Source organism: Cupressus sempervirens, chromosome 4, assembly GCF_028749045.1.
Source record: "Cupressus sempervirens isolate cs-2001-9-10 chromosome 4, ASM2874904v1, whole genome shotgun sequence".
In the NCBI taxonomy this organism is placed as follows: domain Eukaryota; kingdom Viridiplantae; phylum Streptophyta; class Pinopsida; order Cupressales; family Cupressaceae; genus Cupressus; species Cupressus sempervirens.
The window spans coordinates 681,174,180-681,188,651 of record NC_143121.1 but is presented as its reverse complement, the minus strand read 5'-3'; positions in this window follow the sequence as shown (position 1 = coordinate 681,188,651).

Below are 14,472 nucleotides of genomic sequence, written 5' to 3'. Positions count from 1 at the left end.
ACCCTTGAGCTATGAAGTGAATATTGAAGATGCTAGGGACATCATTGAGACTTTACTGAATAAGCTAGTTGATCCAAATGCCACTTACTTTGGCACCTATTAAGAGGAAAAAACTAGGATATCTCTCAAAATAGATATTCCTTAAATATTGAAGAGAGAAAGGAAAAGAATGGAAAATATTCAGAAGAAATTTGACAAGAAGAATGACCCTCTCATGTTTACAAAAAGGAAGAGGAGAGAATAAAAAAAGAAATTCCAATTAGGAGGATTAAGAACCTCCAAAGAAGAAGGGAAAATTAATTATCAAGGCAACACCAAAGAAGGCAAGGTGACCACTCATGTGTTCACTACTACCAAGCCTATAAGGCCAATGAGAAAACTAAATATTTAGGATGATGATGATGAGGAAGAAGAAGCATAGAACATGAAATTGAAGAATCCCCCACCATCCCTTGAGTAGAAATTGAAGACATTAAGGGAAGGAAGTGACATGGTTGGATTCAAATACTTCAGTTATGAATCCAAGAGAAAGGAGGAGAAATAGAAAATAGAAGATGCTTTTGGTTGAGAAGATGGCCAAACGGAAGTATCATCTAAATAAATTGAAAGACCAAGCTCTACATGTCTTACTTAAGCTAGTGTTACATATATGAACAAATGTTTGAATACTAAAAGAGATATATTAGAGAAAAACCATTGAAAAGTGTTAAGAAGAAGTCAAGGAGGCTATGACATTCAAGCATGAAAGTAGGCAAACTCCTAGATTTAAATCTTTCCAAATTTTGTCCAGTAAAATAGAATAAATTGTATAGTTTGCAAAAAATATGTAGAAAACTATTGATCAGGTAAATAATAAAGGAGATGAGGATGAAACACCATGTGTAAAAATAATAGAATAATTTAACTTTGAGATTTAGGCAATTGAGGCAATAGCTTCCCTACCCACTTCTCCAAACCAAGCCATTATTTCATTAAGTGTAGAGAAGGCACAAAATACAAAAAAGGAAAAGGAAAATTGTAAATCCACCAAAGTAGGAACAAAGGAATAGACTCAAACTACCTCTAGATTAAGATTAACTAATCAAGAAACTAAGAAGGATGTAAACACAGTTGAAATAGAAGATAAAGAAAAAAAATAAGAGGACAAAAGTCAACTGAGAGGAGAAGAAGCATAAAGACAAAGGAAAATAAATCAAACTTTCACTAAATGCAAAGGTCAAGGAAAAAAAGAAGGAAATAATAGAAATTGAACTTGACAAAGAGATTGTAATTCCAAATTGGGATCAATCAAATCTCTTTACTGAATAAATGGAAATTATGAGTGAACTCTAGAGAAAAAGGGCTATACAACAAAAACTTAAGGCAGAAAGAGAGAAAGGAAAAGTTCTTGAAAATATCAAAGACACATTCTTGGATGTAATGCAAGTAGAGGTAAACAATAAATTCCATATTATATATTAGTTAATTTATATTGTACATAAGTTTAATAAAGACATAGACGGGAAAGAAAAACTTTTGCATAGAGTAGAAAGGAAATTTGAGATTTTTTTTTTGGAAACTATTGTTAAGAAGATTTCCATTGATCAAGTGCAATTGTCCACTCTCATTGCTACATTTGAAAGGATTGTAAATAATGTTGTAACATTATTCACAAAATTATGTGATACATCCAATTTCATAAATGAAATGAAAGATCAACTAGCCAAGATTGATGAGGATTTGAAGAAAAAGTGCTAGTCAGTTGGCACTTGAGCCAAGTACTAGCTCCAATCATTTTGTGAAGGTCATATTTTTGGCATATTTATAGGCTAAATTACTAAGGGAAGAAGCCATGATTAGGGAATCATTAATAGATATTCAAAGTATGATACTTCCCCACATGTATAATGCAAAAACAACTTGTGCATGCTAAGACATTCATTCATGACACAAATTTCTTAGTTGTAGATCACTTGATGGAGTTATCAATGAAGCTTTAGATTGAACTACACATATTGACGGTATTACAAGAAAATTGAGATAAAGTATCTTCTTTAATTTTGAAAGTGCATCATGATTTCCTCCATCATTTTGGTATAAACTTGTAAAGTCATGTCTTTTGGCATTTTGTAACAAGAAAAAGGGAGAAATGTGTATATAGAAAGTAATAAGGGGGAAATATGTAAAGTAGATGTACAAGTATAAAGAAATAAGTGTAAAAATATAGTTGAACAAAAAGATTTTTGAAAAATCAGATTTCATTCAGCTATGACCGAGCCACATTTTTTTAGTTCAAAATGAGTTGCAAATCCTAGTATACGGAAAGGGGAGTTTTGACTGAAAATATTGGATTAAATTTTTTTGTTTGGATCGAAGATAAAATTGAACATGATAAGTTTTTTTGTCACTAATTTCAAAAGGGGGGATTGTTGACCCTATTGCAAGATATATTATTAATTAGTGCCAAAACACTTAGTCATTATTTAGGGAGATTAGTTAATAATATAACTGAGCTTTTCTTGAGACACCATAGCTTAATTTAGCCTATGTAGATTGAGAAGATCATGTGTATTTGTATTTGAAAATAAAATTGCAAACAAAAGATCATCTTGATGATTGCATCCTAACAGTTGTATCATGTAAAATTCTCTAACATGGTGGACCTTACAGTCCTTTGTAAAATCTCCTAACAGAGTACTTACTTCATTGTATAATAAAATCCTTTCACAAGGTGGACCTATCAATCCTTTATAATCCTAATAGTGTAGATCACCAAAAGTGATCAATTGTAAGCCATAATAGGTCAACTTTATTACTTTAGTAGTGAAGCATTGTGAATGTCATCCCCGCCCTAGTTTTAACTTCACCTTGGAGAGTTTTTGGGTTACCAAATATTGTGTCAAAGTGTTATGGTTTTTATTTCTTTATTTATTTATTTCAATGCATGAAAGTATATTAGAAAATATAATAAATAAATGAAAAAGAAATCAACATGAAAAGTTTTATGTGGTCCCTGATTCACCCCCACCCCCTCTCAGTCACCTATCTATCATTACATCTCCAACACTAAGATGAAATATAGATGTTATTTTATAGTTTTTTTGACCTCTCTAAAACCAAACAAAAAGAACCCAACAATAGATGAAGTTAAATTTGAACCATCAATCCATGCTTCTATAAAAATTAATCAACAACCTAAGTTCAAAATCAATCTATGGTTCCTTTCACCCATTGTCTCTAAGACTATTGAGGAGATAATTTGAATTCATTTGGACATTAATGAGTTAAAGTTTCTATTTTCACAAACTTTTCCTTGTCATAAGTACTTCCTAAGTTTTTCCTGTGATCATAGGAAGGAGAAGAAGATGCTACGAAGAGAAGTTGCAGAGAACTATGGTTTTCCATAGGAAGGCATTGCAAGCAATTGTGAGCTTGAAAAAGTAAGTTCTTTTGTCCAGCCTACAAAATTTATTTTTGTAATTAATAAAATTATTAATTACCTTCACAATTGTGTTATCATAAACAATAGAATGTTGCCTAGGAGGGATTTTAATAGAAAAATAGATTACTAAGATAAGCTTGTGTGTGATGATTTTATGGAACAATCAAACATGTCCACAAATGATTATTCAAAGGGAGAGAAATTTGTTCTTTCTTCACCTTGTCTCCAGATTGTTGAGGGTTTATATGAGAGAGGAAATTGGGTGTGCGATGTTAAGACAAAAAAAGAGTGGTTTGTATCTTTTCAAGACTTAGCATTCACAAAGAAATTCATATGCCCCACATAGTAATGTTTAGAATTTTGACCTAGAAAAATTAGTAGTACTTAGTTTTTTTATTGGTATGTATCTCTTAACTCAAATTACAAAGATATATGATCTACTGCTTATATTTGTGCTAGTTCTTAATGGTAATTATCTTGTAAAAATCATAACAGAGGAGATTCATGATATTTTTTGATTGGATCCACCTTTTAATTTCAATGAGGCCATCAAGTTTTAGAAGTTGCAAGAAGTGTATGAAACCCAGTGAGGTTATCTTGGGAATGGATCTTTAAAGGAAAGTTTTGCAATTGTTGGGGATCTAACTTTGGTTGCAGCATCTGTTAGAATCTTTTAGAATAACTAAGAGGGTGGGTGAATCAGTTATTAGAGGACCAGATGTACAAATAAAACTTTTCACAATTTAGTGGACCCATATCCATAAAACATGTTCATCATGCATGCATCCATTAGATCATACAATCACTTAAACTTTTATGTTATTGTCAAATCAAGTTTGTAGAAATGTACGCATGAAATATAACAAATTCAATAACATATTTGACACAATAATTTAAAAAACCAATTTGGGAAAACCACTAGTAACACAGTATTCATTCTCACTCTTCTGAAGTGATGCCTTGTGAAAGAACAACCATGTTAAAGGTTACAATGTACATTATTCCATGTGACCCTGTTAAAGGATTACAATCACCCTATTAGGAGTGAGCCTTGTTAGAGGACTTTAGATCATTCACTTGGAATGTCAACCAGTTAAAGGATTTAAAAATGACTGTTAGGTCAACCTTAATCCAAAGGATTTACACTAGATTGATACAATAAAGTAATAGTAAGGCTTGATTTGATAACAACTTACAACTCACTTGCATATTATAGATCTATGTTTTAGTCCTCCATTTTGCTTGGCTTTCACACACTTTAGCTCTAATAGCTTGTTCACCCTTCAAGCATCCATATCCTTAAGCCTTCTTGCCAATACAGTCTCTTCTCTTAGGTCACTAAATTAAAGAAATACCCTAGACTCCTTTTCTTCCTTAGGTTCTCACACATGTTAACCTTTTCTTTTGACTAGCCATCTCTATTAATGGAAAATTAATATCTTTTGTCATTTATCCTCCATCATCCATTTTAGGGTTAGATTGGATTAGGTAGGATTCAATGAATCTACCCATCATTTCATTTTATTCCCTTCTAGAAACTTCTTCTTTAGTTATCTTTGAACTTGCCTCAAAATAGTTCACCTTCAATTCTATGCCACTAGCTCATCAAGCTTATCTTCCACATGGTTCTCACAATTCGATAAATCAAACTTGATATCTTAGATTCATCTAATTCATGATCTTTCTCCTAATGATGACACTCAAAATTAACTTGCTTTTGATGCTTGACACAATCTACATTGCTCGACATCCACTATCAAAAGACTTAGCACAAACTAAAGTTTATTGGTGCTTGACATCAACTAAACTTTACTCAGTCTACACTATATCACTTGGCATACACTGAAATTAGACTTTTCTTAGCTTCAACTAATTTTCTACTCAGGTTACAATAAATTTGTTGAGCACCTTCTGTGCAAATTGTTAAGCTTGACAAAAATACTTCGTTTAATTTTTTCTTCTAAACTTAATTAATGTGTATATCCTTTGCAACCTTAAGTATATTATCAATGCACTATAATATCACTATCTTAACTAATCCTTGTACTCCTTTTCCATATCCTAACTCAAATTTTTTTTTAGGTTCCATTGTTACCTCATTTGATCAAATCATCTTCATCAATCAAACAAATGATAGTACTCAAATCATCTAAGTAATTGTCTTACCAACAAGTAGCAAGTTTGACATCAGCGAAAAAATAATGATTGAAACACATTGTCATATTGCTATTAATCTATTTTCAATAGTTATCCCTAATCCATTCTTTAAGACATATTTTAATTCTCATGTCCTATCTATTTATATGTTCTTTTCTAAGGTTATTTCTAAAGATGAAAAAAATCAATTCCTATCCATTATATGTACATGGTGGTGAAAATCCTATATTATGGTACTGACATAAATTTATATTTTTCCCATTATATTAGTGAAAAAATTCAAATTTTCCTAGTGGGAATTTAGAGAGAAAACGTTGAAAAACCTTTTGGATGGTACTTTTGTTGTGATGTGGAGACTAATCAGACTTGAAGGTTTATACATGCAATTTTCCCCCCATATTTTTTCTATGGGGGTAGCAACCCCAAGACAGGGTCAAGGGGTAACACCCTAGGTGCACTCGCTTTCATAGTACAAGGCGGGGTTGAGAGCAACACCTCCACATGGGTTTTGGTGGGCAACATCCCCAAAGAAAAAATGGCCTTATATTATAAAAGGCAATGGATGTTATTTTCCTATTGGACAACTTATTCTAGCCCTAATTTTGTAAGTGGTAAAAAGCTTCAATAAAAAGGATTAGGGTTAGGGATTTCATAGTGTAATGATGATATTGTAGCTTCTTGTAGAGGTATTGAGCTATAAGGGATTGTGGATTGTAATCCATAATAATAATAATATTAGAATTGTCATTGGTGGATATAGTCTAGGGATTGAGTGAACCATGTTAAATCTTGATTTCTTGTATTCTCTTCTACGAGATCTATTATTTTATGATATTGGTTATATTTACATGTAACTGTTATTTCTATTTGAGGTTATTCCTCACAAGTGATATCATAGCTAAAAGGTTGTCTTTTTTTTTACCTAGACTAATGTCATTTTTTTTACCTATCCTTTATATGAAATTCTCACGGTTGAGTGGGAGTGATTACAGATGAGGGCAAGCTAAAGGTGGAGAAGTTTAATGGGAAGAAATTTCAGTTATGAAAAATGCAAATGGAGAACTATCTTTATCAGAACAACTTATGGAAGCCATTAGAAGAAAAAGTAAAGAAATAGAGAACTATGATACATAAGAAATTAGTGATTTTAGATAGAAAGACACTTGGAAACATTTGATTATGCTAGGCAGCATCATTGACATTTTACAAAAATAAAGATGACAGAAGAGTTGATGTATACCCTAGAAAAACTATATGAAAAGTCCTCCACTTCAAACAAGGTATTTCTCAAGAAGAATTTATTTAATATGAAGATGATAGAAGGTGAATTTATTGTAGATCATTTAAATGGGTTTAATACTATTACTAGTCATTTATCTTCTATGGGTGTTAATTTCAATGAAGAAATTAGGGCTCTCTTGATTTTGTGTTCTTTTCTTGAAAGCTGGAATGACTTGGTAATGGCTGAGTAATTTTGTTTCTAGATCTAATACCCTAAAATTTGATGATGTGATTGGTGTTATTCTGAGTAAGGAAACTCGTAGGAAAACCTTAGGTGGATCTACATCAGGAAGTTCTTTGAACACACAAAGAAAAGATAGAATGACTAAGAGAGGAAATAATTCTAGAAATCATGGGAAATCAAGAGGAAAGTTAAAGGGGAAGAGGTCTCAATCTAGAGGACCAAGAGATTTTTGGTACTATGGTAAACCAGGGCATAAGAAGAAATATTGTTGGACTCAAAAGAACAATAAAGGAGATAAACCAAAATGGAACAAGGATGTGGTAAGTAACAAATCTAGAGAGGATGCTTTGCTTCTTTTTTTAGAGAGTGTTGATGATTCATGGGTTTTAGATTCTGGTGCTTCATTTCATGCTACACCTCATAGAGGTTATTTTATTGATTATGCCCAAGGGGATTTTGGGCTTGTTTATTTGGGGGATAATGAACCATGTCAGGTTGTTGGAAAGGGAAAAGTTAAGATTAAGTTGTAGAATGTGAATCATTCGCTACCACATGAGGTAAGACATGTTCCAAGGTTGAGCATGGATTTAATTTTAGTAGGTCAACTCAGTGATGAGGGTTATGCAGTTACTTTTAATGATAAAAATTGGAAGGTTTTAAAAGGTTCCCTTGTAGTAGAAAAAGGTGCGAGAATAGGCACCTTATATCTTTGTGCAGGTCCTACTATTCCTTCTACTTTGATTGCTTTAGAGAAAAATATATGTTTAGGAACAATTGTTGCAGTTGAGCAGGGAGAACAAACAAATGTTGTAGATTCTAATACAATACTATGACACCATAGACTTGGAAATATGAGTGAGAAAGGTATGAAAGTACTTCATTTAAAGAAAGTTTAAATAGGTCTGGAATGTGTCAATATGAATTTTTGTGAAAGCTGTGTGTATGGAAAACAAAAGAGAGTGAGTTTTATACAGAGTGGGAAGGAAAAAAAAAATGATAGATTAGAGCTTGTGTAGACAGATGTATAGGGTTCAAATTAGGTATCTTCCCTTGGTGGCTCTCATTATTATCTTACATTTGTTGATGATGCAACTACAAAAGTATGGGTTTATTTTCTTAGATAGAAATTTAATGTATTTCAAAATTTTAAGAAATGGAAATGCTTGGTTGAAAATGAGAATGGTAAGAAATCAAAATGTCTTAGATCTGATAATGGTGGTGAGTATTGCAGTCATAAATTTGAATATTATTTCTCCACTAATGGTATTCATAGACATAAAACTATTCCAAGGACTCCATGAGAAAATGGAGTGGCTAAACGCATGAACATGACTATAATGGAGCATGCAAGAAGCATGAGATTGCATGTAGGGTTTCCCTTAAACATGTGGGTAGAGGCTATTAATATTGTTATATATTTGTTTAATAGAGATCCCTCGACTCCTTTGCATTGTAGTGTTCTAGAGGAAGCATGGACTGGTAAGAAGATGAGTTATTCTTTCCTCAAAACCTTTAGTTGTGAAGCATTTTCTCATATAGATTCTGAAAATAGAACCAAGATGGAAGCTAAGTCAAAGAAATGTGTATTTTTTGGATATGGTATTGATGAATTTGGTTATAGGCTTTGGGATTTTGAAAATCATAAAATTGTAAGAAGTGAGGATGTCATATTCAATGAGAAAGTATTGTACAAAGATCCATTGTAGCAACATGAGAAGAAAGAAGATGATTATGTAGTACTGGATGATACTCCAAAAGATGATGTTCCAACAATTCCTCATGATCTGCAACAACTGCAACAACAAATACCACACACTCTAGTGAATGTAGATGGTCAACAAGGCTAAGTAGACCTCTAGAAGGATTTTCTCCTTTTTTGTATTCTATTTACTGATGTTGGTGAACTTGAATGTTATGATGAAGTTATGTGAGTGGATATAAAGATTTAGTGTGAGTCTACAATGAAAGAAGAAATGGACTCTTTTCTAAAAAATAAGACTTGGGATTTATATAAGTTTCTTATAGGTAAATGAGCTTTATGGAATAAATGGGTTTATGCTGAAAGAAGAGGATGGAGGTAAGAAAATATTGAAAGCCAGGTTAGTTGTAAAAGGATTTGCATAGAAAAAGGGCATTGATTTTGATGAGATATTCTCTCTAGTTGTTAAAATGACTTCTATTCATACTATTTTAAGTATTATAGCTACTTAAGATTTGCATATGGAGTATCTTGATGTTAAGACAACCTTCCTTTATGGTGATTTGGATGAAGATATATATATATATATATATATATATATATATATATATATATATATATATGTATGTATGTATGTATGTATGTATGTATATACATACATATATACATATATACATACATATATACATATATATATATATATATGTATATATATGTATGTATACATATATATATATACATACATATATACATATATATATATACATACATATATACATATATATATATACATACATATATACATATATATATATATATACATACATATATACATATATATATGTATATATATGTATGTATACGTATATATATATGTATATACATACATATATACATATATATATATGTATGTATATATATATATATCTATGTATATATGTATATATATGTATGTATATATGTATATGTGTGTGTGTATGTGTGTGTGTGTGTGTGTATATATATATATATATATATATCACAACCATAGGGATTTGAGGTCAATGGTAAGGAGAACATAGTGTGTAGATTGAATAAAAGTTTATATGGCTTTTAGCAAGCACCTCAAAAATGGTATCTAAAATTTGAAAATTTTATGCATAAGCATGAATATAGTAGGTTTCATTCATATCATTGTGTTTATTTTAAGAGTTTGGATGATGAAAGCTACATTTTTTTATGTTTATATGTTGATGATATGCTTGTAGTTGGGTCTAACATGAATCACATCAAGGAGATGAAATGCTAGTTAGCACATTCATTTTCTACGAAGGATTTGGGGGTAGAAAAAAAAATCCTTGGTATGAAAATTTGGAGAGATAGGAAGAAATAGACACTAGCACTATCTAAGACTGATTCTATTTAGAAGATGTTGCCATATTTCTCTATGGAGAATGCTCACATTGTCAGCACACCTTTACCTGGTCATTTGAAATTGACTAAAGAGATGTGTCTAAAGTGCAAGAATAGTAGGCTAAGATGTCCAAGGTACCTTATGCTTCAACTGTAGGAAGCTTGATGTATGTGATCATATGTACAAGGCTAGATATTGTACATGTAGTGGGAGTCATTAGTAGATATATGAGTCATCTAAGAATTAAGCATTGGAATGTATTAAAATGGATTCTCAAATATTTTAGAGGAATATTTAGTATGTGTCTACATTTTGGGGGCTCTACTATTGATTTTGAGGGTTATGTTGACTCAAATTTGGCAAAGGATGGTAATACTAGGTAGAGTACTATAGGTTATGTATTTACTATTGGTGGGACTGTAGTGAGCTAGGTTTCTCAATTGTAGAAGGTTAAAGCTTTATCCACTATAGATATAGAGTAGGTTGTTGCCACAGAGGTGATCAAGGAGATGATATGGATCCAGTTCTTCATAGAAGAGTTGGGACACCCATAGAGGGATAATTATTTGTTCATGAATAACTAGAGTATCATTGATCTTGTAAAAAATTTAGCGAAACATTCAAAGAAAAAACACATACATTTGTGGTACCATTTCATTTGGCTAGTTTTGGATGATGGATATTTAAAACTAGAGAAGATACATAGAGATGATAATCTAGTAGATATATTTACCAAGGCGATAATAAGGGAGAAGCTAAACTCCTCTTCAACTTCGATTGGTCTTTTAGACTGAATAGAATAAAAAAGCAATAGAGTCCTAGGTGGTTTGGTAATCTAATGGGAGCTAGAGGTTTAGTGTGCTATGATCAGTCTCCAAGTAGGAGGTTATTATTGTGGAGTCAAATCAGTCTCCAAGTGGCAGATTGTTGTGATGTGGAGCCTAATTGAACTCCAAAGTTTTTTTAGCACAATTTTCTCCCCATATTATTTATATAAGGGTTTAGGGGTAGTGCCCCCAAGATGAGTTGAAGGGCAGCACCCCTACAGGGTCTTGAGGAAGCACCCTAGGTGTGCTCCTTGTTGTAGTACAAGGGGGGTTGAGTTTTTGAGGGTAGCTCCCTTGAAGCCAAATATGATTTTATATTATAAAATTTGTTGACTATTATTTTCCTATTGGATGAATTATTCTAGCCTTAATTTTGTTAGTAGTAAAAAGCATGTATAAAAAGGAAAAAGTTAGGAATTTCATAATGTAATTGTGATATTGTAGCTTCTTGTGGTAGTATTGAGTTGTAAGGGATTGCAGATTGTAATCACTAGATAATAATAATAAGATTGGACGTATTGTTGGTGGACATAGCCCAAGGATTGGGTGAACCACATTAAATCTTGGTGTCTTGTTTTCTCTTCTGTACGATCTATTACTTTTTGATATTGTTTATATTTGCATGTAACTATTATTTTTGTCTAAGGTTAATCCTAACAACTTTACGCTTATGCATGAGAGGGATATTACAAAAGAAATGGATAGGGATGTATTACCTATCAAATTTTAGAGTGTAGACATGTCATGGGATTGGGAAGATGCCAATTTTGTCAGGTTTGATAGATACTTTTCTACCAAATTGAGAGTATTCTTATCACTAGATAACTCAAGATTCCCAAAACTACTCCTTGATTTCATTAGGCCAAAGGAGTTTGCTAAGGATTTGAAGATTGTGCATAATTGGGGAGACATTATTCCCTACTTTTCATCCACATTTTTTAGAGTGTACAATTTTCAAGGGACTCCCCATGTATTTCCCTATAAGGCTCCCTTCAAGATTGGTGTTGCAGAGGTATTATGGTAGATTGGTGGTTTACAAGAAGCAAAGTTAATAAGGAGGTCCAAAGGTGCAAATTTTTCCTTCATTCACTATTGCGCATCATTTTGTGATCACAAAGAGAGGATGAATATATTTGGATAAAGTTTTGGAACCTTATAGAATGGAAACATCTCATTTTAGGTTTTGTGAACCCGATGGATTCTATGAAATGTTTTGACAAAGAATTAAGGCTAAAATCTTGAACCACCAATTTTATTTTCCTAAAGATATAATTAGAAATCAATACTCTTTGCAAGAATGGGAAGGTAAGAAAGAAAAGTGGAGGATCTACAAAAGGGCCTTAAAAATTATAATTTATTTTGATAAGGACTATAATCCCTTAAAATATGCAAAAATTGGGGGTGATAAAGTGAGAAAATAGATGACACATTTTGGATAAATTATGAATATTCTAAATGAGAAAAGGGCCATGGTTATGAGTACAAGTCTTGATCAAGAAAAGGAGGTAATGGAGAGGCTTGAACTTACTCCCACTATTTCTCTTTGTCAATAATCTCTACAAAGGAAGACATGGTATATTATTTTGAAATTAGAAGAAAGCACTAGTAGGAGAAGACAAGGATCAGAGGGTAGACCTACATCTCCCTTTACATCAAATGTTCCTCCTCCATCAACACATAAAATATTTCCATCAAAAAATCCTCCATTACAATCTACTTCAAATAGGTAGAGAGTTGAAGAGGAAACCTCGTCAGGTAAAGAGGTGTATTCATCTTTCCAATCCCCAATGCATTATCGAACTAAACAAATAAGGGTTGAGTAATTGATGTAATTGGGCAATTAAGGGGACCTAATAGTTACCAAGGATGAATTATAAGAAGGAATGTCTAAAGATCCTACAACACAAATTAAAATAATGGGCCTCACTATGGGGGATTTTAAGGGAAAATAAATGGACCTTATTGTTGAATAGGCATGTGACAAGTTACTAGCAGATGATAGGTTTGTTGGGTCTAGGGCCTTTATCCATTTTTTTTTGAGGTTCAATATTTATAGTTTTGAGGGAAGATGTTATAAGATAAAATCAAAGAAACCTAAAAAAGAGGCCTCTATCATAAGAGTGGAAATTAAAGAAAATATGAAGGAGTTTGGAAAAATTACTCTAAGAGGGAAGAATGACAATAAGGGAAGTAGAAGTGTTGATCCTTCCTAAGTGGGATATTATGGATGCCATCATTCTTATGTTGTTAGGAAGGAGAAAAATACTAAGTATAGAATAGATGAAGAAGCCAAATCAAAATCTAGAGGTGTAAAATATAGTAAGGATCATGTAACATTGGTCATGTGGTCATGACAAAAGAGACATAAATCCAAACAACATAAATTCCCTGATGTAGACCAGGTGGGAAGTTTAATGATGAGAAGAGTTGGAAAAAAATTAGGAGTTGAAGTAGCATATATGAGTTGAGAAATTGAAGATTTTGCATTTATCACTACTAAAAAAGAACAAATTTTGGATGAATTAAATCATGGGTATGAAATGGTTATGGTGGTGCATGGTGTGGAAAGAAGGAAAAAGGTGAGTTAATGCAAACTATGGATATGTATGAAAACCAACAAGTTAGATAAAAGTAAGCGGATTAATATTCTCATAAAATGATTGCACCATCACCTACCCCACTAGCTCCTACTAGTCCTATTATTGAAATTCCTCAAACTCCATTACATATTTTAGAACAATTAAATGAAGGGGTGGAGAATGAGAAGGCCAATCTCAAATCCTTGCAAATAAATGTGGCATAGTAATATGAAGAGAAAATATAAGATACAATATTTAATTTTGTAAGCATAATTGATACCAAGATTTTCCATTATTGGATGTCAAAGCTAGTTGACATTGGGGTTTCTTTTAGTAAGAATGAGATTGTATTAAGACAAATTTTGGGTAAATGGATTAGTAGGAAATATGAATTAAATGAGATTTATTCATCCATCGAGGAGAAATCATAGGTTGAGGAATTAATGGTGAAGACATACAATCATGTGGAAAACCTATTGGAATTTGATATCAAAAGGGAGTTTGTGAAAAGAAGGGTAAGGTTTTGTTTTAAAAAAAAATATGTTAGTAAGATTTTTGACTTTTTCCGTTATATCATAAAAAATACAAATAATATGATAGCTTGAGAAGGATGAGAAGGAGAACTAAGTGCAACCCTCAACCATAAGATGAATGAAATAATAAATAATGCTGACAATTTTTTATTCACAAGAATTGTTGAGGAGATTGTAAGGGATGAGATATTTTTCAGTCTTCGGTTCTAAAATAAAATAATTGAAGGAAAAGTGGAAAGATACTATGATGAAAGAAAAGAAGGATATTGAATTCAATTTTCCTAATGATATGGTTTTCAATGATAGGGTGACAAAATATGGTCCACAAGGGAATAATCCACAAGTGGTAATTGATGTTCAAGAGCACAAGAAAATAAAAGATGATGCACCACCACCTG